Source organism: Ambystoma mexicanum, chromosome 6p (assembly GCF_040938575.1).
Source record: "Ambystoma mexicanum isolate Mex_15411 chromosome 6p, UKY_AmexF1_1, whole genome shotgun sequence".
Classification (NCBI taxonomy): Eukaryota; Metazoa; Chordata; class Amphibia; order Caudata; family Ambystomatidae; genus Ambystoma; species Ambystoma mexicanum.
Window position 1 is genome coordinate 179977316 of NC_090935.1, and position 25117 is coordinate 180002432.

Here is a 25117-nt window from a genome sequence, read left to right on the forward strand (position 1 = left end):
TGCCAAGTCTCAAATAACTGCATATAACTGGTTTGCCTTTAATACATGTATCAACAAGCGTATGCAATAGCTGTGTATTCTAAAGTTTTCCATGCAGGCCTTCTTAAACATTAATACAATGTAGTTTAAACAGATGTTCTTCGTTCAGTATTTCAATACATTGTCTCAACATATGCTTGTGGATTAGTTTTCATTGTACGAGTAATCATTCTACACATAGGTCAGGGAAGGACAAAGTCTCAGTTCTTGACCTCAACAAGTGGAGTGCAAGCAAATTACATATTAGCTATGTACAGAGGTCAAGACAGCCATGTTGTATTCTGGAATGACACTGTCCACCATTTTAGCTCACAGGGTGTCTTTTACACAACGAATCCTAAAATGGCGGTTTGACCTAAAATGGCAGCTTACATGGATTTAAGGTCAGGACCTTGCAACACAGATTTCTTTCGCAAGCGACTTTGGGTAGGCCAATATTAAACATATTCATTACAATAGGAGGCACGGTATACTTTCTATTTCAACAAGAAATGCTGGAGGAAAAGCTACTTCAAGGTTACACTGCTCGAAAATTTCTAGTCTCATTCATTCTGTGGTGTGCCAAACTGTCACTAATGGAGAGTTATTTCCATTTCAATGGGGAATTTTATAAACAAACCCAAGGGACAGCAATGGGGCCACTTTGACACTCTGAATTGCTAACCTTTACATGGAATCTTTTGAAATCCTCAAGATAATGACAACACTGAACCCATGTGTCACTAACATACGCACATGGAAGAGGTATATTGAAGATATTGTTATAATCTGGACTGGGAGCAGTGAGGAATTACATAATTTATGTCTCTGGATCAACACTCAAAACTGATTCTTGAAGTTCACATCCAACTCCAGTAGAGAAGCTTTATATTTCTTGGATATTACAATCTCAGTCGATCCAGTTAAGAAAAACCTATATGTAAAACCCTTTAACAAGCCTACTGATAGAAAAGTTTCCACCCTTACCACGTGAGAGCTAACCTTCCCCGAAGCCAATTCCTCTGTTTAAAAAGGAAAAACAAAAAAAAATTGATTTCAAATAAGAGGCTCTCAAGATGAAAGAACATTTAAGACAACTCAGTTATCGGGACACAGTCACAACCCCGGCACTAAAAAGGGCTAACAACAACCATAGGGAAGCCCTTCTAGAACATAAGGACTGTAAGGTGGAGAAAGACAAGGACTAATGTAACAAACTCGTTTTTGTTAACACATAAAGTCAGCTATCTAATGGAATTAAGAAGATCATTGCCAAACACTGGAATATTCTGGAGAAAAGTACACAACCGCTACCTAGACCCATTATAGCATTCGAAAGGAGCAGAAAACTGGAAGAACACATTACACGGAACAGCATCAGTCCAAAGTTGTTTAAACAAAGCGCACTGCCCCAGCAATGGGGTCTGCCACATATCATCAGGCACCACCCGCGTGGACACTGCACATGTTGCCCATATACCTCTAACATCACAGAAATCAATATTGGCTTAAAATCTCCATGGAAACAAACACAGCATACCAACTGTAAATCATCAATGGTAATACATATCATCCGGTGTCCATGTGAGAAAATATACATTGGAAAAACAGACAGAAAAATAAAATAAAACTTTGAATAGGGGAACACAGAAGTTGCTTTAAGACACATACACAGAATGCTCCATTGGTGGACCTCTAGATAGAAAAGGTTCCCAGACCAGAAGACCTTAAATGGTCCATCATATACAAGTTAGACCAAGAATGGAGAGTAATCAGGTAAGCAAACTCTCTTAAGAAAAACACAATAGTTTATTTTTCTGACAAAAAGCATGCAGAAGGGGCTAAACAAAAAAATAGATCGGGCAGTTTTACCATCTTTGAGTGCAATGACCTTGCAAACCACTGACGATATTTGTGTATTGACATGTTTGACAAATAGGCCTACCAGAACTAACCAGCTCTTGTCTGAATTCTTGTCCAGTGCCTGGAGCACAGCCAGATTGAGCCCACTTCTTAATTTACATTTTGTATCCCGATCCACGTGTGTCATTCCCCTTCGGACATTTTGTCCCTTTAAAGGCAGCGACACGAAGCATTTGAGAAATCAGAAAGCAAAACATGACTGACAACTTCCTAGTATACATATAGGAGTTTCCATCCATTTGGCGCCCTATCAGGATAGGGCTGTGACGCCGTAACACCAAATTTAAATTAGGGCTGACAACAAACCTGATAAACCTCTGCCCCCGCGAGTGAGGAGGACATGGAGTTTTCCATCATGATATATTGTTGATTCCGGGAAGCATTACTGATGCTCAATGCTAGACAACCTCGAACTTTCACTATCACTACTACTTTCCACTCTTGGCTCCTCACGTCTCACCCATTTTCTCTAAACTGTGCTGCATTCGGCTTCCATAACTTTGTTTTAGAAAAGATTGACCCCAAACCTCACCATTAGTGACGGTGAAAGACTGCAGTACAGACCACACACTGATCGATGGTCGACGAAGCTTTGTGAGATTAAGATGGCCGATGATACCCGTCTGATTAAGACATTCTGCCTCCACACAGCATCCTACTGAGCAGGTATTACGCTCCCCCTCTTAAATTGAGTCATAAGTAAGAGCTTTAACCGCCACCTAAGTAGCCTCCCGTTAATTGAGCTGTGTAGGATAAGCTCCTTTTTGATCCCTCTACATTGCACTTTTTTGATGTGTTTTTCAGGTTTAACCCGTAGTATTAGTTTGAGATACGAGCACTTCCAACGTCAGTGTGAACCATCGGCTAAATCACATAAAGGTGACAGCTGCCGCATTGGAATCCCGACTAAAAAATTCAAGTAAGATGTGTTTTTTCTCCGCTATAGCACTTGCACCTGCCTTTCTAGTACCATAGTCAGGTGGCCTCTGAAGAAACTTAGGAAATGCTTTAGGTAACAATTTTGTTTGTATCCACACAGTTCTCCATGCGCTACAGCATTTTACCATTTCAAGATTCGTAGAGCTGACGTTCGGAACCAGCTCTGTTGACAGAATTTGCACCTGTCTATAGACCCTCTCTGACCTTGAGTAAGTGCCACAATGGTAAGACGGTTTTCACAACAACCCTCTAAACTGAGGTCACCCCACTGAAAATATAACCTCTCCATATGAGATGAGATCCTCCAGATTTGATTCTGGTTGTTAAACATGTCCTGTAGCACGGATGTGGTCCAAGCTACCCATGGCATCCGATCCACCCTGCACACAAACTCTCTTAATTAAAGTGGAATTTAGATGCACTGCCATCATCTTCAAAAGGATTTTGATGGTATGAGATTGAACCTCAGTTACATATGGGAACTGATTGCCAATGTTTTACTCTGTTATAGGGGAAGGCTTTCCTTTCTTGTCAAGACAGAGGTGACGCTGACGCTGGAAAGACAAAGAGCTGAACACAAATTGTGTAACACAGTGTACTTAACCACAACTAATGTGTAGGTTGTTATATGAAAAGTTGAATAGTAGTTTGTTGTTGAAAGAGGTAGCCCCAGAAGAATGTCCTTGGATTTACAGCACCAACCACAATAGAAAAGAAACATGTTGGGTTTTATGTTATGTTATGAGTTAGTATGACTGCTACGTAAGAGGTATGAGTGGTGTGTTTGAGTAATATTTGAGATTTGCACACCATATGACACTTTACTGAAGAATTTTGGGGTTTACCCATTGCCTATTCCCTTTGTAGTATCTGTTTCCTGGTACTGGCAGCACTAGATATTTTGATCTATGGAATGCATTAACATCAATGTGTGTGTCTTTAGAAAATTATGTGATAACAATAACATATGTGATCATTTGAATTTCACATGAATAGTTTGACTTTTTCCTCTTGACTGTTGGGTTAAAAGAGTGTTCTGCCTCTAACAGATAAGGTCCACCACAAGCACTTTGTTGTTTGGTTTCTAAAGGTACTGATGATTTAAGAGGATGATTTTGAGCGAGGGGTAGAAAATGTTGCAACTTGTTTGCCCCCACACAATAAATCTTCATTGGGCACGATTTAATCACACGTTCTGAGGGCAAAAGCAGAGGTTTGAGCTCCACAACCGGATCCGAGGTGAATGTAGGCAGTGGGTATATCGCTTCACATATCGCTTTACATGCAGACTCAGACCCCCCTATTAGTAAGATCCCAGTAGTGGCTTCCAATGCTTCAGAGGCTGAATAATGCACAAGACCAAACATTGAGTCCTCAGTGGATGAGCAGCAGCAGATGGCAAATCCAGTAAAGTTGCAGCAGCCGTTGCCACAGTTGCGCGGTGGGTCCCCATGACAGCAAGGATTAGCAAGAATAAGCATCAGAGGGAAGGTTGCTCTCCCAATGCCACTTCATCACATGCTTCTGCACGCCTTTGCACCACCAATAGTGGTAATAACACCGTATGGAGAATGCCGTATGAGGGAAAATAAGCAATGGCGTGGCGCCAAGTGGCTGACAGGGACACAGTTATAGGCTCAGTTATAGAAGTATAGTATCTGTGCAATGCAAATACAGTTTGGCAATTTGGCTCTAAACAGAAAAAAAGATGGTGGAGGAAAGGCCCACCAAAGCCGGAGCTGCATGCTTAGGATACAGTCCAGCAGTTCAGGACACAAACACGGTGGGCGAAACCGGACAAGCTGTACACACCAAACACAGCAAACACACTCTCCTCCACACTCCCCGACACGCTCCGTATCTGCGGCTATGGGCATAAGTGGTTCTTCCTCCAGTCAGCCAGTGATGAAAACAGTGGAAAGACTGCCCGAACACCAAGGCAGCAGCAGGACACAGCAAACATACCTCCTCCACACTCCACAACATGCTCCGCGTGTGCGGCTATGGGGATAAGTGTTTCTTTCTCCAGTCAGCCTGCGATGAAAACCATTGAAAGAATGCCTGAACACCAAGGCAGCAGCAGGACATAGCAAACACACTCTGCTCCACAATCTGCGACATGCTCCGTGTGTGTGGCTATGGGGATAAGTGTTTCTTTCTCCCTTCAACATACAAAATTCATCTAAATACAGTAACAAAAGTAAGCTCCCGGAGACAAACCTATCAGTTCATAACATTGATTTAATATGGGCATTCACGCGCACAATCCCTTAGTATGTCATACCAGTGTGAATCAACCAATCACCATGTGTAAAAGAATAAACACCCAAAACGATGTTTTTGGGCCATACATTGAGCCAGATATTGCTGCCCACGAGAAAACCGAGCTTCACGAAGACATGCATAGCGTGTTTGAAAGGGACGATCCCATTTAAAAAAAGCTTTTGCAAATCAGGCCATGGAGATTGATTTGAAAGAAATTCGGGATCTACTACTACTTTTACCACACACATCCATTAGATTAATTCCAGCCTGAAAATCCATCCATACCATTAATGCACCTGCATTTTTATGACAGAAAGTCAAATATAGGTCGGCAGGTTACAATGGCCCCACTTCATCCACCATACACATGCACTGAAAAAAGGCGGATAGGAAAAAAAAACAAATTCAGAAATCATATTTAGCCCATGTGTTCAATCTGCTCCACCTATAACCTGACCTCCATTGAGTTTTAACTCATCAACCTCGCAAGAACACGTTTGAGTGCGCTCTGCAGTGATATGAACCTCTTGATTGTGCACAGAACACTGAAGCAAGTGCTTCATTTGTGCGGCTATCTTGTATGATTTCATGTTATATGTATTCCTCCCGTGGCACTTTTGCAGGTTCATTGTCTTCCTGTGAACCCTGTCTCTAATCTTACATAGCGTGCATTGCACAGGTTAATTCATGGGAAACCACAGATAATATTCAAACGACTGATGCATTTCCATAAAGGGCCCTTTGCTCTGCATCCACATCAGTGCTCTTTCCCCGAGCTAATTAACTCTCATCTTTTCAGGTCTTCATCTCTTTTGCATTGATCTGGCATTCTCCTGGACATGACCCAAAACACAAAAAAGCAGGCTTAATGGCAAACATTAATAATGACCCCTGGCGTGTTTAATCAAACCATTGATTATTTGCTCAGTGACAAGATTACATGGGGTGAGGTATACATCAGTTAAAGGACACACAGGGGGCCAAAGCCAGGAAAAAGTATGCTCCAAAATGATACGCAGGATCCGTTTTATTTTGTTTTCTTTTGTTTTTTTTAAACATTGTGGTTTTGTATGTTTGTCCACTGTATAGAGTCCAATTAAATCCTTCTTTACGACTGCACTATTTTTAGGCTTCAACACTGTGTAGGAATTTCCCATCAATAGGTTAATCCTCCACCGTACATGCAAGAAGACCTCCTTGGTGAACCTAATTCTTACGTAAAACACATTTGCCAAAAACAAAAACAAAAAACACTTACAATTCACTCATTTAATTCTGATGTATACAAACTCATGCCTGATCTTGCCCCTTGTCATCACTTCTCAAAGGTGAATTACCAGAGTTAACTAGGAACAGGGTCTACTAGTGCCATCATTCCTGCAGAAATCAATGTCTTGACCGTGGGCTCATTGCGGCCCATTTTAGAATCTCATTAATACCATCTAATACCATAGTCAGAAGTAATATCCATCAGGATAATAATGTCTAGCAGTGTTCTTTGAAAGACAAGCAACGTGCCCTCTCTTGACCTCATTCCAATCCCTGAATACAATTGGCTATCCGTTCATATCCTCCTGCATATTACTATGACCCTTATATGGTTTTATTTGCGGGCAGCAACCGCCCAAGAGTGTAAATACATCTATACAAATCAACGTGTTTGATTGACAGAGGCAGTTTTCAATGGGAAAATCACTTTGAAAAATGCTTTGTAAATCAGGCCCAATGGCTGTCTTTGAACTCATGTATAACATGTTGGCAGAATGGCGTCCATCCACTTTTAATTCTGAAAATGCTTACTTGGAAAAATATAATAATGAAAGATATGAAAGGACATCCAGATCCTTTATAAGCCTTTTTTTGCTTTTAGTAGCTTTTCCTTTGTATTTAGAACAATATTTAATACCCTCCCATGGACCTAGCTTAGAAAGTAAGTTTCACTATGGGCTACATGCAGATTTTGCACAAAAAAACACTTGCATTATTAAACAAAGAAATAAGAGCATATCGAAGCATTTAAATCTTTGAGCTGTATTACATAAAATGGTGCTATGCGACGGTGCTTGCTGGCAGTCTGAACGGACATTACCTATTCCCAGAAGACGTGGTGAAGCGCTAGTCGGCAGTGACACTGCAGTAGGTGGAATTCTACAATGATGACAAACCCAAACGTTTCCTAAGAGACCCCACAACAACCGTCAACGGGTCCCAGGGGCACACACGCTGCACGTCTGACACACTTCTGCGATGTGGCCCTGTGGGATGCCAGGTGGAAATGGCCAGGCAGCACACGAGCGGCACACGAGCTACTAGGGGCTTTTCCCGCCTACATGGGGGGAGTCAGCAGATTCGTTTTCATAATTACACTCCATCTAGCTGGAAAATACCCAGACTGCCTTAGTGGTTGGTAAGCTTTACAGTAGATGTGTTGTGATTTTAGGACTTTCTGGTAACATTCCAGAATTAGTATGCATCGCAATAAATTATTAAATTGGAGTGTTCGTTAAACCTGGCACAGCAGACTGTGCGTGGAACAGAATTATTGGAGGGTTACATGAAATGCGTTCTGTTGCTGAAACACACTGATTAAGTAAGAGCAGTACAGACAAGTCAGGATCCCAGTATATATTGACATTCTGGTATTTCCTAATGTTTAAATAGTTTCAGTAAGTACATGTGAATCAGAGTGCCCACCAAACGTAAAGGCAGGTGTCCACAGGCACAAGGAAAGGCAGAACAATAGCTGTGCCACACTTGCAAGACAGAACACCTTGGTTTTTGGACAAAAGCCAAATTTCCATCCAGAAGCGATAGGCGGAATCAAGGGGAAGATATTCCGGAAGACCGTTCTGTCCAGATAAGAAATATTTAAAGATGAATTTAAAAGTAATCTGAGTGTGTGAAGATACAGTATTAGAAATATAAATACACTTTAACAGAAATTAAGGCCGATGCCATTTTTATTATTTTTTAAATGTTTGTTTTTATTCTTTTCTGGTTTACATTGAAACCTTTCACAAATAACACTTTGTATCAGCATTCATTTCATGAGATCATCTTATAGATATTTACCATTTATACAACATCAATAGTGTCGGGTGCCTTGCGCAAGACACCTCGCAGGGCGTGGGCTAGACCTACGCATAAACCGGAGGAGGGGGCAGAACTTGCAAAATGGGGAAGAACAAGGAAATATTTTTGCGTTCCGAGGGGTGGCCCGCGCATGGTAATCATACACCCAGAACTGCGCAGGTAAAATTGTTTTCATGGCTCTGACCGCGCAACCTGATGTCAGGTAAATGACCACGCAAAGCTTTCGATGTAACCACCACCCGAAGGCAGGAGCACAGACACTTGCACATAGCAATCACTGCTCAGAGGTAAGATTGCATGTTGGAATTAGGGGTGCGTGCACGTAGTCGGGTTTTCGATAGAAGTTAAGGGTGCACGTAATCAGTGTAGCAGGGTGCAGGGATAGTTTATGGGGGTTTGCACACATACTTACCGGGAAATGCTAACTACAATACATGTTATGCATGTGGATGGGGTGCTAGGAATTGTTCAGAGGGAATGAAGCGGCCCGTGAGGGACCCTCGTTTGTGGAAACAAGGCACAATCACCACAAATTAACTGATACACCAGACACGAGGATGTATTCCCAAAATCTAGGGTTTAGTAAGTCGAGGGCATTCATAGTGATGAGGTCACAGATGTTGAGAGCATGTGATGGGAGAGATCTAGTGTTGATCAGGGCGCAGTTGAGTGGGTAGAAGTAGTGGCTGTAGGACTGATAATATGGGGTTCAATATGGTTGGAAGGGATGGTGGTGACATGAATGGTTTGTGTAGGTGAGTGAGAAGAAGGGTTAGTAAAGACGGTAAGAGGTGTAGGGGCTTCAGTGTGGGCATGAAGGCAGGAGTTTATAGTGTTCGCTACTGGAGGGAGGGACAAGGGAGAGAAGAATATTGGGTGTTTGTGTGTGTATGGCTGGGTGTATGAGCATTGTAGAATAAGTGGTGATTCAGGACAGGGGAGAAGAGTGAGAGGGGAGAGGTGGGGAGGAGGAAGGTGGGCAGTATTGGGATGAGTACAGAGCAGAAGAGCCCAATGGGGAACAATAGGGTGGGCTTACCTGGCAATGGTTGGATGCATTGGAGTCAAGTACTGAGATGGTGTGGTGGGGCAGGGAGCTAGCCGGGTATGGAATGGCCAAAACAGGGAATGACAACCTTAACTGTGGCTTTTGTTGGTGGATGGCTTTGTGTGGCAGCTCCCGGCCATTATGGGGAAGTGGTCCGTGGGCACCTAATAATGATGATCTGTGGGCAGGACTTCAATAAGTATGAACTTGTTCTCCAACTCATGGAATTAATTCACGTACCTAGGCTTCATGACACTTTCTGTGATGGTTATTCTAATGGCAGGCCTGACATTTTCCTTTTCAAGATCCCCATCACTTGCTTCCATGTCCTTTTCACAGGAACTATTCCTGTGCCCCTTTTTTTCATCTTAGACACTGCCCGGTTGTGGCTTGAAGGATCACAGAATACCATCACCATTGTGTGGCTCTGCTCCTCCTTTTATCTGCAGATTTCTTCTCAGTGCCCCTGTTTGGAGATCCACGTTTTCCGACAGTTTGGGCTGTCTTCACTCTGGGCTGTCCATGTTGGGGGGCCCACTGGCATTGATAACAGCTCGCACCTTGTCTAGCTACTACCGCAGCAGTGGACGCTGGTTTAGGTGAAAGTAGGGTGGTTATTTCCATTGGTGAAGAGCAGCAACACTTTGTCGGCCTTGCGTGCTTCATTGAGCTGCAAACTGTTGTTTTTGAGGATACAATCCATGGAGGTGAGGGTGTGATAGTGTGCAGCAGCTGCCCAAAAGTGCCACTGACAGCATCAGGAGGCTGCGAACCAGCATGTCTGTCAAGTTGGTGAGCCACACCAGGTTGGGCGGATTGTTGGCACAGATCTCAGAATCCCGCAAAGAATGATAGTGTTAGGGAGAATTCTCAGAAACATGCAAATTCCCTCCACCTTAGAGACCCCCAGCAACTTTGCTGGATTTTGGGAACTTGATTTTTTTAACCAGGAGAGAGTGATAGCCTTTTTCCCACTCATGTGTTTTAAGGTGATTTCTGAACTTAGTGTTTTTTTTGGTTGTGGAGTCTGATAAACTCGTAAAATCTTTTACATTGTGTCACACAGCACCTTCAGTACAGTGGCACAGGGAAGTCTGTTAGATTTCCTCAAAGTTTTAAATACCTTCTCTGGGATAAACTACTGTTTCCCAGAGCAGTAAAGTGAAATTGACTTTATTTACATTTGTAATTTTCTAGATCCAGCACACAATATCTTACAATAGGGTGCTGGAGGGGTTACTTAGTATCCCCTTTCTCTAGCTTTTCATGTAACAATTTTATGTTACCCTTTCCTCACTAAATGGCTGGTGGCAGTGGTTTTATTTTAACTACCGTGGTGTGCATTTACTGAGTACTGCATTCGTAGCTGCAGTAAAGCACCCAATTGTGCCATGTTTGTCAAAATGACCCTGGTCTTCTTTTTTCTCCATTTCTTTGTGGAAAGGTCCTTCTTGAGATTTACTCTGCGCACCAAACCAGGTTTGGTCCCATGGTTCAATTTGCTTTTGGCGGGATTCAGGAATGAAGCCCACCTCTGCCTCCAGGGTATCTGGGGTAGGCAGGAAGTGAGGGAGGTGGCCAAAAATGTGCTTAGTCTCCTAGGTGACCCAAATGCACTCTGTAGTCATTGGCCGGCTGACTGTCCAGCAAGGACAGCCACCCTGCTGGGTGACTGACAGCTATGCTGGAATGAATGTGAGAGAACTGAATTAAAGGCAAGGATTTTGGCTTGGAAGGCAGAGTCGATCACTGGACGAAGGAACCGAAGAAGAACTTGAAGAGGACGCCTGCTGCAACTCCTGGACCGTTGGTTTGCCCGGTGAAGACCTGCTGCTGTGCAGAAACTCAAAATTCATATCGACAGAGAAGCCCCTGCAAAGACGACTTCTAACCTTGAATTGGTGGGACCAATCAACTCCAAAGTAAGCCAACTGGACATCCTTCTTGGAGCTGGTTGAATTCCACAGAGTTTCTGCTGGGAACTGTATAGTCAGGGAGAGGAACACCAGATTGTGTGTGTTGCTTTTAAGCTGGCCAAGAGCTCGAGGACAATTGTATCTTCTACTCCTAACACGTCTAACAGCTTGTGGGCCTACATTTGATTCTTCTTTTATTCAAAGAATTCTAAAACATTTTGCAAAGACTTTTCTACTTACCTACCAGAAGTGCTTCCTCCTATATAAGACTTTTTTTCCATTTGACTTTGGCCTAGCCTGTTATACTGTATGGCTCTGTTGTGGGTATCACAAAGTATTTGCCTGCTTAAGAATATTTTTGGTCTCTTGTTGTTCTAATAACCTTTTCCTATTACTAACTTATAACAGTATTCTAAATGCAAACAGTAAGATATTAATGTCCCCAGCCCCCTAGCTATTGAAGTCACCCTAGTGTGTATGTTGTGTCTGTGGGCCATCCCAAAAGGATCTTTACTGATTTAGAAACTAAGAGCGTGTTAAGAAAGGAAGAAGGCAATGAATATGGCAAGGGAAATGTGCACGAAGTCACACAGTGAACAACTTTGAATCTAACAACATGCATACAATACCCAAGACTCGTGTATACTAAAACCCAGGAGTGCAAATAGAGTGAAACAATAATACCAATATATGAAAAGGGATGTGGGGTAAGCACTTAGAACCTCCTTATGACGGAAAGGAAAGTCGGCAAACTCCTTACCCACTATGCTATTACAGATACTGACAACGCTAAGCCCACATAGAGGGCAAGCAAGGACAGGATCTGTGAGCTGACACTCTGGATGATACTGAATAAGGAATTTAGAAACAGTACTCACGAGGACCGGAAAGACCACTTGAATGTCAGTAAACCCACGAACCCAGTTGATCAAACAGGGACCCTGAAGGCTATAACAGCAATGGGTGGAGGAAAACTAAATACATAAGACCCTAGTCAAGGGGCAAGTAGGAATAGTGATTATAGAATAGTGAGGAAAACAAAGGGCATTCACACTGGGACTTGTTACAACAGCACCCCACACCTAATAATAAATGGGAAATGAATGCAGAAGTGCAATGGAAAACATGGAATGGATCCCAATAGAAAGTAAGGATCAAGAACAGGGAAAATGATATCACAAAAGGAAACCTTTCCCACCCATCCAAGGAGAAAAGGCAGGAAGCTAAATCTATAAAGGGAAAGACTAATGCATCAAGTTTTTCAGTAGCAAAGGACAGCTTCAAAGAAACAGAGAACACAGGCAAATTGGGCAGCATCAAAGGGTAAAGCACAGAGAAAGGCTGCCTGCAGACAGAGGAAGACAGAAAGGGAAATCCAGAAAGCAGAAATCAATTAAGCACATACATTTGAAATCCAGGGCAGAGGAGCAAGAAACAGTAACTAGGAACTAGGCACAAAAGCTAGGAACCAGGAACAAGGGACCAGTCACAACAGGAACACTGCAACAATGACCAGCGCTGGACTGAAGTAAACTGAGGCTTTTAAAGCTGCTTAACGAGCACACCCCTCAGGTGTGCCTCCTGCTGCACCTGCAGCCACATGTGTTGCCCATCCTCCACCCAACCTTGTCCTGCAAGGGAGGAGGTGAGGCAGTGAGCCAGGCATTCTGGGAAGCATAGTCATTAGATTAAAGTAGCATGCTGGCTGCCAAAAACCAGGAATGGATCCGGAAGGTAAGTAACTTGCAAAATAAGGTTTTAGCGCTCCCAATTCATCACAGCACTGTAGCATAAGGTTCGGAGGAAATGTCCAGTAGGGAAAAAAAAACAAAACATGCCTCCAAGTGATGGAAACGGGAGCGAAGGGAGCGAGCCGTGACACTATACCCCCTCCCACGGCCGACTCCAGGCGGCCGTCACCCGCACAAAACATCTTCCTTCCATGACAGGAGCGCTTTGCCTTCGGAGGTGGCACTGATGGAAACGATGACCCGCGGGCAAAAACAGAGGGACTGGAATGAATAGAATCAGGCCGCAGTCTAGAAGAGCCATAGGCAGGTTTTCGGTGAGGAAGAGACTCATGGGTCGAAGAAAGTGTCATGATCACTACTTCCAAAAATGCAGGACCTGCCCAACATCCTTGGAAGCAGGCTCATAACCTTCATTCCGGGCACCAGCCGGCCCCTATTGGGACCTTTTGGACCTTGTCCTGGCGCCGGTGACGCCAGGCTCATAAAGATCATCGGTCCCGGCACTGGAAGCGTCGGGCTCATAAGATGTGTAAAAGTGCTTGGGTGGACCTACCTACAGCAGACCATGCTGCATACTCACCAACAAGATGACGTCCACATCCTCTTCTGACAGGGACTACTTTCTTACCTGGGTGGGGCAGGCTCCACTCCTTGGATCAGGAACACTGGGACTCTTCTGGAAACTGGAACTCTTTCCTTACCTAGGCGAGGCAGTGGAAGAAGACGCCTAAGCACTCCTGCACACTACTTAAACCACGCCCGATTGATGCAACGTGCTTCGCGTTATTCTGCATCAGCAGCAGGACGCTCACCGAGTCAGCTCCAGTCTTCCAGTGAAAACTCCAGCACCTGTGGGAACAAACTCTTACCTTCCTGGGATCCTGTCTTCAGCTGCACCTGCCAGCACAAAAAAACAACAGGTTAGCAAAAGCCAACTTAAAGCCAAAAGCCAGCATTTTTACTAACCCGATCCATCGGCATCTTCCAATCCTCACGCCACATTCCTTGGCAGTCCATCGATCCCTGTAAAGGCAAAGAACATTGATCAGTCATTTTGCATATTTTGATCTGCTTACCTGTGCAACGCACGCTCCGGATTCCAACAAGCGCTGCATACCCGCACCTGCAAATAAAGAAAGACAGTAAGGAGCGCTTTTAAAACCATCAGCCGCCATTCTACTTACGTGCCTTCACGCGTGCCATCTTCCTACTTACGCGCTTGCACGAACTTTGGCGTCCATGAACCAACGCCTACCGCATCCAAAACCTGCAAGAGAAAAAGAGACATTAAAGAGTGCATTTAAAACCATCAGCAGCCATTCAACTTACGTGCCTTCACGCGCACCATCCACCTACTTACGCGCTTGCACGTACTTTGGCGTCCATTAAACAACGCCTACCGCATCCAAAGCCTGTAAGAGAAAAGGACTTCATTAAAGGTGTTCAGATACATATAAGGAGCCGATCGTGCAGTTAACGACGGCCTCGCGCTCAAAGTTGTCCTCTGCAAGTAAGAGGTTTACAATATCACCAGTGGAGTAACTGGTACCCGCGCCCCTGCACCAGTCGCAGGATGGAGAGGCCAGCATTCACCTACTTACGGTGAGCACACCTATCCTTTGGGCCTCAAGGAAAGAGAGAGTGAGGAAGAGAAGTCCGTACAACCACCGTTCATTAACCCCTTGTTCTTCTGCCTGCAGACACCTCACTCTTCAAGTCAGGCATACCGTGAGAAGAGATCCAGCCCAGGGAACCAGCCGAGTCCTGCGCTTTACAATTGAAGACACGGTAACAACCCAGTCAAGATCTGCGCCTCCGTGGGAATCAGGTGAGCGTTACAGAAAGGCATGAAGGACTTGCAGGACCCGAAGCAGAGTTGGAAGGTCTAGGAAGCTCAGTCACTGGGAGCGAACACTCATACATCATTGAGGAGGGAGGCAGGCTGGTGCAACATGCTTTAGACAATGGTAGATGCTCTGTTAGCCTCCCTGCGAGTGCGGAAACACAGGAGGTGAGAAAATAGCAGGTTTCAGGAAATGTTCATGTTCAGAAAAAGAAGGTGGCGGCCGAGGTAGAGGTTCGGATCTTGTCCCATCATCCATCTGGTTAAAGGCCTGTGGTTGAGGGTGACCAAGGTTCGACTGCATCTGTTCCACACCTTGGGGGCCTGGAAGTCCAATGGGTTGTACGAGGCTGGCACTCCTGGTGTCAGTCATGTAGCCACCTTGATGCACGTGGGATACAACCGCAGAGACGTTTGGCATACCGATAGGAGTGATAGACACAGTACTTGGTACATCAGGCACACTCGCAGCAGGAGCAATAACAGGCACATCTTGAACTGCAGCAGTCATACCCTTCCTTTGGCTACTAGCACCCAGATGGTGCAGCAGCTGGGGGGCCATCCCCGTCACCTCCCGCAGGCTCATGTGGGATCCGGCAACAAAAAAGCTGTCAAGTGGCTGATCCAAACCGGCCCTCAAATGCGAACCGTCCAGCCCGTTATCCTGGTCGGCTACTTGTTCGGTGACTGGGCCATGGCGGATGGTATCCGCCTCCCTCTCGTAACACTCCAAGCAAGTCCAACGGCCTTGCATGCAAGGCCCTCCCGAGTCGTGATCCAGCTTGATGTTTCTGAAGAGAGAGCTGGCAGAAGTCTCAGACTCAGATGTTGCATATTAGGAAGGCGCTGATTCTACAGTCAAGCAGTTGGGAGAATCAACTTGTGTAAAAGGCAGGCCTTCTGGTGATCCTCCTGAAGCATAAGAAGGGCATGCTGGATGTTCATCCGTAATAAATGGTTGGGATTCAGGAGGTAACTCTGAAGTAGAAGAATATGCAACATGATCAGACGGAGTAGACAGGTGCACCTCCGATATTGGCAGCGAGGCTGAGCAGGATACAGGTCTCTCATGAACTGAAGCCAAACTAGCAGTAGGCTCTGGGACCGAAGACAGGCACTCAGAATGTGCTACCGGAGGCTCCATGGCTGAAGGATAATCCGCTGGATGAGTCACTGTAGCTGAAAACAGGCATGCCAGAGGAAATTCTGAGGCTGAGGGCATGCAAGCTAGAGCCGTCTCGTTAGCTGAAGACAAACTTGTCAACGTCTTTGGCTCTGACCATGTACATGGTGAAGGCTCTTGAGTGACTGGCAGACATAGCAAGTGTTCATTGATTGAAGACAAGTTTGACAACGATGACTGCAGAGCCGTGGACTGGATAATCGAAGAGTCAATGGTTGTAGGAGGACATACTAAAGTCCCAGAAGTCAACAGACACATTTGTGGCTCAGGAATGGAAAGCACCTTTAGGGCGGTTGACTCCTTGACACCAGTAACCAAAGACTGAGCTGTACCCCTGCCGTCCCTATCCTTAGTGGATGACACAGAGTCTCTTCCTTTGTAGAAGTCGAAATCAACCAGAGGAATCACCATAGTAAAGTCTCTGTTAATCAGGATTTCGTCAAATGTCCATTCCTCTGTCTTAGCTTCTGAAAGTGGCATATTAACACTCAACAGTTCAGGAATTGCCTGCCGGGTCTTTGGTTCAGTATACTGTGGAATGAGTCCATCAAAACATGAATTCTGTACTGTCTTTGACTGTTCGTTGTGACAAAAATTGGAGGAGCGAACACAGAGGTAGCATCGTTTTCCACATCAGCTTGAATGTCTACTTCAGTCTCAGCAGCTTGATCAAGGGCAGAACCTAAGCCTACAGTAGTGACTGATTCTGTGTATGCCACCATTGCGGATTGTGTTTGGGAATCAGAAGCATGTATGTGTTCAAGCTCAGAATTATGACAAACTGCTACACAGGAAATCTTAGGTAAAGGAGTGGCTTGTAAATCTTCAGCTAACGGCAATTCCTGACAAACGGTAGGACAATTGTCAGAACCTGTGCCCTGAACAAGTGCTGTGCTAGAAAAAAGACTTTCACTCCCAATAGATTTTACATATTGACAAGTATCATGACCTACAAAAACCTCCGCACTCAGGGACTGAACAGTATTAACTTCATCAACGGATAAAGTTTGAGGTGTATTCAGAAAAGACTGTAAGGTTTTATTCTCCTCTTGTAAAGTAATGTATTCTTGTTTTAACTCCTCAAGTTCAGCTTTTAGCATACCCCGCCTTAACTGTACATCCCTATCAGTAGGTACAGGAGAAGGCATGGTGACATCAGGGCTGGATCCTGCCCTAGCCATCCGGATGTGCACTGATTGTACATTGTCATTTACTGCTTGCAGGTTTTTTGATCTATACTCTCTCTTACCGACTTGGTCTGTATTTCCCTTAAGCAGACTACTGACATCAGACCTCTTGGCATTAGGGACTACAGTAAGTACTTGTGCAGAGGAGTAAGCAGTAGACTGAGGGCTGAAAACAGGAGATATACAAGGAACCCCCCCATTCTTTATGTTTGAATCATGAAACTGTTCAATCTGAGGTAAAGCACAACCGGAATCATGGGGTTCAATAACAGACGTACTCGTGTGTAGTAAATCTAGCAGTGTGTTGTTTTCATAGACATAGAATCTGGATCAAAATTAAAGACAGAGCTAGGATCAGGCAATGTACGATGGGCCATATTGTGGGAAAAATACTTTGCACGTAAATACCCATTTGTAACAAGGAGTTCATTTAAGTCAGGATCAGTGATTTGATTGTCACAGGTAAACTTAAGGGAAGCTTTCTGTACAAACTCGTTAGTGGCCTTGCTGCCTTTCTTTCTTAAACTGGCCATATTCAAATGGGAATAACGGCTGGTCATTCTGTTAAGAAAGGAAGAAGGCAATGAATATGGCAAGGGAAATGTGCACGAAGTCACACAGTGAACAACTTTGAATCTAACAACGTGCATAGAATACCCAAGACTCGTGTATACTAAAACCCAGGAGTGCAAATAGAGTGAAACAATAATACCAATATATGAAAAGGGATGTGGGGTAAGCACTTAGAACCTCCTTATGACTGAAAGGAAAGTCGGCAAACTCCTTACCCACTATGCTATTACAGATACTGACAACGCTAAGCCCACGTAGAGGGCAAGCAAGGACAGGATCTGTGAGCTGACACTCTGGATGATACTGAATAAGGAATTTAGAAACAGTACTCACAAGGACCGGAAAGACCACTTGAATATCAGTAAACCCACGAACCCAGTTGATCAAACAGGGACCCTGAAGGCTATAACAGCAATGGGTGGAGGAAAACTAAATACATAAGACCCTAGTCAAGGGCAAATAGGAATAGTGATTATAGAATAGTGAGGAAAACAAAGGGCATTCACACTGGGACTTGTTACAACAGCACCCCACACCTAATAATCAATGGGAAATAAATGCAGAAGTTCAATGGAAAACATGGAATGGATCCCAATAGAAAGTAAGGATCAAGAGCAGGGAAAATGATATCACAAAAGGAAACCTCTCCCACCCATCCAAGGAGAAAAGGCAGGAAGCTAAATCTATAAAGGGAAAAACTAATGCATCAAGTTTTTCAGTAGCAAAGGACAGCTTCAAAGAAACAGAGAACACAGGCAAATTGGGCAGCATCAAAGGGTAAAGCACAGAGAAAGGCTGCCTGCAGACAGAGGAAGACAGAAAGGGAAATCCAGAAAGCAGAAATCAATTAAGCATATACACTTGAAATCCAGGGCAGAGGAACAAGAAACAGGAACTAGGGACTAGGCACAAAAGCTAGGAACCAGGAACAAGGGACCAGTCACAACAGGAACACTGCAACAATGACCAGCTCTGGACTGAAGTAAACTGAGGCTTTTAAAGCTGCTTAACGAGCACACCCCTCAGGTGTGCCTCCTGCTGCACCTGCAGCCACATGTGTTGCCTATCCTCCACCCAACCTTGTCCTGCAAGGGAGGAGGTGAGGCAGTGAGCCAGGCATTCTGGGAAGCATAGTCATTAGATTAAAGTAGCATTCTGGCTGCCAAAAACCAGGAATGGATCCGGAAGGGAAGTAACTTGCAAAATAAGGTTTTAGCGCTCCCAATTCATCACAGCACTGTAGCATAAGGTTCGGAGGAAATGTCCAGTAGGGAAAAAACCCCAAAACATGCCTCCAAGTGATGGGAACGGGAGCGAAGGGAGCGAGCTGTGACAGAGCGTACAGTATTGAAGTGTATTGGTCTGTTACTATTATATTTCCCCCTTCTGAAGAAGGTTTATTCTAACTGACTGATATAAATTAATAATTGTTTATTCAAGAAACCTTGAATGTAAGTGTTTATTTGAATACTTGTCACTGTGCATCTCTGTATAACTCCCCTACAGCTCACATTGACCCCTCTTGGGATAAACCTAGCTGCTCAACATGCTTATCCTATTACCTGTAGTTGCTTGTAGTGTTCCCAGAGGGTACTGCATACAAGCGTTGCCTAACAGGTAGTCCCTGCTGGTTCAACTCCTCCAAGCAGCTGTCCAGGAAGCACAGCTTGAGCGCCAGAGATATATCAAGCCGGTCGCACAGAAACTCCACGCACTGTACCCGGCTATGGTCTAAGAACCAGTGGTTCTCTGTTGCGGAAGCTTGGATTTTCTTGAAATTTGATTGGCAAGTGCCTCACACCTTTAGGAGAATGTGGATCGGGTCAGCACTCACCTTGGGTGCTTTTTTGGGGGGCTGAGATCCATACATGCTGTGGGTGGTCAACAAGGTTACGCTTTAAGATTCCACACACCCCCTAGTGTTCATAGAGTAATATTTATTTTACACGTGCCTGGAATTGACTCGGGCATCTTGTGTTTTCTCCCTTAAGCAGTTTGGAATTACTTGTTTCTGATTTTGCACTATACATTATAAAAATAAAATTTCTCAAATAAAAATGAACATGCATAATGTGTTGCCAATAGAGACCTTCACGACAAGGCCTATAATGAACATTTGGTTTAACCCTATCTCATTTAGGTACAAACTAATGATATTGAAAGACTTTTCCTAAGAAATGTAACTTACCTGTAGCATGCCAAAATACTTATTGTGGCAGAAGACAATACACGTCTATTTGCATAAAACATCTCATTAAATATCCCCATATTTAATTTAAGGTGTATGTCGCTGTGTTTGAAATGGTAAAATCTTTTCAGTTTTATTATTATGTAAATTGCAAAAGTGGATGGATGAGCATGGATTCCATGGTGGTATTTGCATCTCTCACAATATTTGAGCCATACATTATTTAATGGCGGATGTGTAGTGACAACTTGATAGGGAATTATGCATCTGTTATGGGGATTATACCAGTACATTTGATTGTGTTTCCCACCAAATCTCAAGAGTAAAATGTGTTCAATGGGGTATCAATACACTTTTTTTTATATTTGTTCCATGTTTTCCAGCCATTACATTTTTTGTTTTGCTGTAGTCATCCTGAGTGGAAATCACATGAGTCACACTGGTGTTATGGTTGCAGCTGATGGGTTACAACTGGTCTGCTCACATCCCACACCACTGCAGCATCACGGGTGGCCTACGGGCTCCCCAGATTCAATACATGCCCATCACTTGCCAGAATACTTGCTGTATTGACCTCAGGAGTTTACCTCTGATCTAATCCCCAACCTGCTAGTTGGGCCCCTGTTCTGCTTTGTAGCAATCATGTTGTCTCTTAATAAGTGACATTCTCCGCTACTAGAAGCACGTTCCAATGGTATAGCAGCCGACTGAGGGAACAAGCTGTGAGAAACAACTGTCACCGTGTTTGGCATGGTGCAAAAGTGTCAGAGCAACTCCTGCACTGCTGATTTCCAAATGTGCTATTTATGAATGATGACAAAGCAACACTAATGTACTGCTCAACACGCCCATTGTAGCAAAACATAAACAATCACAATTGGCATAATATGTTTTCTAAAATCATGTTCTCATAACAAAGAACAGTGTAAAAGAACAGCCATTGGGATGTCCATCTGTTTGACTTTATGAAATTAGGCATCTATGTATTGTATTATGAAAGGAAGACCAAAATTGTACTTTTCAACAATTCTTTTAGGTGACTTTGTTTGACTTATAAATGATATACTCTGGCAATATGCGTCCTTACCTAGCCGTCATTGTGCATGGAGCATAGCCTTCCTTCATGCACCCGCTAACATTTTAGCCCTTAACAATGCCCTCGTTGCTTAGCTCAAGAAACTGCATGGTGGAAAACATTTGGCCTTCATCCACGTTACATTAGACATACAGCCAATGCCTAATGGACAGGGCAGCAGGTCATGCCCAGTGGTTTCTGTGCAAGGGCATGGCCTTCAGGCATATACATATCAAAGCTCATATCAGTGCCTGGTTTCTGGAGGATAGCTCAGTTGAAAAGCCTCGCCTTGGAAGCAAGACGACAAAGGTTCGAGCCCCCGGCCTGCGCTTAGAAACCTCTGGCTATTAAGCACCATAAAAATAACGGATTATATTGTTATAATGTGGAAGGACAGACCCTGTGGAACCATGCATGGGGGATGACAATCAGCCATACCTTGGATACCGTAAACATTCAAATGTTCATGTGAATGTTAAAGTGAATGTTAAAGGATATTTTTACTGCGCACTATCACCACCGGAGTGGTGCTCTGGCGGCTCTGAAAAAAAGGGAAGGGGGGTGAGTTAGTGGGAATAAGCTGGAAAAGTGCAAGAGAGCAGTTATGTGCTGTTGGCAGCCTCAACCCGGTGGGTCTGTTGTTTGGGCTTGGGGTCTTTTACGGTCGGTAGTTGCTGTGTGCTGTTGTGAGAGTCTATGGGGGTCATTCCATGGTTTTGCGGTAAGGGATACCGGACCACGGTAAGGAGGCTGGTGCCAGTAATCCCTTACCGCCCTACTACAAGGTCCCTTAGCGGGTCCCACCAGTAACGGCTAGTCTGACCAGCCGTTGTGGACGGGACCCGTTAAGGGACCAGGCCGCAAATAACGGGCTTGCCATTCGTGAGCCTGTTATTTGCGCCCTCCGCATTCCCATTGGGCCCTATGGGGGCTCAAATGGGAATGGGGAATGGCATTTTCAGTGGGGATTTACAGGTCCAGCAAAGGTCGGACTACACCGGTAAGTCCCCATTGAATTATACCGGTGCCGGACCCGTTATTGGTGGCAGTCATGTCGCAAATAGCGCCATGACTACCACCAACCTCGTAATTATGGTTTGTTTTGTTGTTGCAGTGTAGTGAAGTTTGTACAGATTGTTGTGTTGTAGGCTTGTGGTTCTGTTTGGTTAGAGTTTGAGAGGTGTATGCAGAGGGGTGAAATTGTTAGTGGATTGGTTAATTGGCATTGCTGTCTGGAAGTGAGGCATTGAATTTCCGTATTTTCTCCAGATGGGGTGCGGGAGCATCTCTGTGTCTCTGTCCCAATCTGGGCCGTCCGATACTCACAGTCCCTTTCACACATGGCATCCACTCACATTCATAACCTTACCCAAGTTCGGCCTCGGCCACCTATGTGACACATGTCTGTATGAGGGGCAGGCAATCATTTGTGCGTCCTTCAAATTTGGCCCATAGAGCATTACCAATCCAGTCGGTGCGCAGCGTTGACTAGCCAAGGCTACTCCATCTATATGTGGTGGGTGGTTGGCATTCATCGTTTTATACAGTTGTTTTGCAGGCTACTGCTCCCAGCCCCTTTGAATCATGGCACATGCCAACGCTTGCAATAATGTCCCGGGACGGCACCTGCCTTCATTCACAACTCCATACGGTCAGTGCCCATGACAATGTCCACAATTTAGTTCAAGTGTGACCAGTGCTAACATTCACACAACTCTAAACAAGTATGATACCTGGTAGCAATTATGGGGTGGGTGAGGTTGTTGGCTGGAGTTGGCTAGGGATGCTGATTTCTGTCCTCATGGGTGTCGCTTGTGTCCTATTTGACTTAGCATCATCTCTCTTGTTGCAGTAAGAGTTTCTCTGGTCAGTTCTGGGTGTTGTCAGTGTCATCCTAAATGTAGTTTTTTTTTGCTTTGTGTTTCCTGTTCGGTTGTTTTGGTTTTTCACTTTGAATGTGTGGTGTTGAAGAGCCAGGTTTTTAGTAATTTTCTGAATTGTAGGTGGTCTTTGGTGTTTCTTATTTCTTTCGGGATGTTGTTCCAGGTTTTTGTGGCTAAGTGGGCAGTTTTTTCTTATGGTATGGTTTTTGTTGCTGGCGGATTTCGTTTTTTATCTGAGGAGTCTTGATGGCTTGTAGATTTATATTTTCTTTTGTAAGAATTCAGCTCCTTGTCCGCTGATTGATCTGTGTGTTATACACATTGTTTTGAAGGTGTTACAATGTTTGACTGGGAGCCAGTGCAGTGTCTTTAGGGCTGGAGTGATGTGGACCCATTGTCTGATACTGCAACCCTTTGTCTGATACACAATTCTGAGAAAACTCCTGTCTCCTAAATGCTGCATGCAAGAAGGCAACAATCCTTCCAGTACTGTTGTTCTTCATACATCCCAACTTGGACCAGCTGCTGCAGTAATCGTTGACAAGAGGCGTAGTACATCTCCCTGGTGAAAAATCTTACCATTGGTAGGCTCAGAGAAGGCCTCAGAAGGGTGAACGAGCTCCAGGGTAAGAACATCTGGAACTGGTCCTGTGTTTGCAGCCATGGAGTGGGAACACCATAGGTAATTTGCATAACTCATGCAGAGACAGTAGACCCTCTGATTGCGGCCAATGTACTCTGAGACACGTCTGAGCTTGTGTGCTGACCTAGAGCTGGGACCAGCTGGGACCATATACTAATGTGTTTAATGCAATGTATACGGATAAACATACTTCAGAATGTTGGTTCTGAAGGATGCTTGGTGTTAGGGAGAATTCTCTGTTTAGGCTGAATTTCCTAACCTAGTGAGTCCCCCAGCAGCTTTGCTGGATTTCTGGAGTTTGTTTTTTTCCATCCTGCCAAGAGTGAGACTCTTTTCTCCCACTCTTGGACATGTATGTGTGTAATTCCTTTTGAAATGTCAATGTGTTCGATGGGCTATGGGGTCTTTTACTCCATAGGGTCTCATATGTTTTTCTATGTGCGTTACACCGCACCCTACGTGCCGTAACACGGGGGCGTCCTAGCGGGTCCCTCACCATAGACTCCATACCCGGGGACTGACTACTGCCTCCCCGGGCATGTAAAGTCACCATTGGCTTTACTAGACCTAAATTTACTAACAGAACTAGTACAAACCATCTTATTGCGGACGTACTAGTAGGGGTAATTCGATTACTCCTGGATCTGTTACTCAAGGGGGCACTGTCCCGTCCCCGAACATAACCCTATGGGACTCGTCCCATTGTTGGAGATCGATACTTTTTCTCATTTATCTCTGACGTACCACCGATCTACTTATCTTAAATAAGTTATCGAGTGGTATTTTCTGCCAGAATCGGTTTGTAAAATGGCGTCTGTGTTAGTCTCTGTGACTCCTAAACCAAAGGTCGAGCCCTTTGTTCCACTTTTGGCGGGCTCTGTACAGAGACCCTCCAAAGTGGTGCCATTCTGCCTGGGTTAGCACAGGGGTGTGGGAGGGGGTTTTAGGCACCCTGGACCGAGTTGCCTTGCCAACTCCGGTCGCACTCTGGAGTAATTGGCCCAGGTGGTGAGCCTTCCCGCTCACCACTTAGCATGTGTTGATTGACATCTAGGCTGAATGAATGGGGGTTTTCTGCATAAAAGCAGGGCTTTTGGGACTGGATCTTCAGAAGTCGCCACAGGACCTAAGAATCCGACGAGGGTAACGCTGAGCCGACCTGCACGACGACACCTCCGGTGGAGCCCTGCGGAACCGACTCACCACTTCCCGACGACAGAGGAGCTCTCCCTGCCGGAGAGTCTCTTCCCCTGGCTGGTGGGAACAACCAGTCCCCTTTGCTTTTTATTCGCCTCAGGACGCGGTGGTCGAATTGCCCGTGCAGAAGCACCTCGGCAACCGGATAGCCACTACCCCTGAACCGCGACCAAAAGGTGGTGCCTTGTGACGGAGCCCTCCACGGCTGGTTTCTTCCCTGGTGGTGCACCGGACTTCATTTCCTTCGACGACGAGATCATCTCTACTCTTGGCCAAGAACCAACGTGCATCCACCACCAGGAACAACTGCCCCCGCCGGAGCTGCCCTCCACAACAAGGTACCGTGTCCGCCTGGCTTTCCTTTCGATCGGTTCGAGTGAGGTGTCTTAATC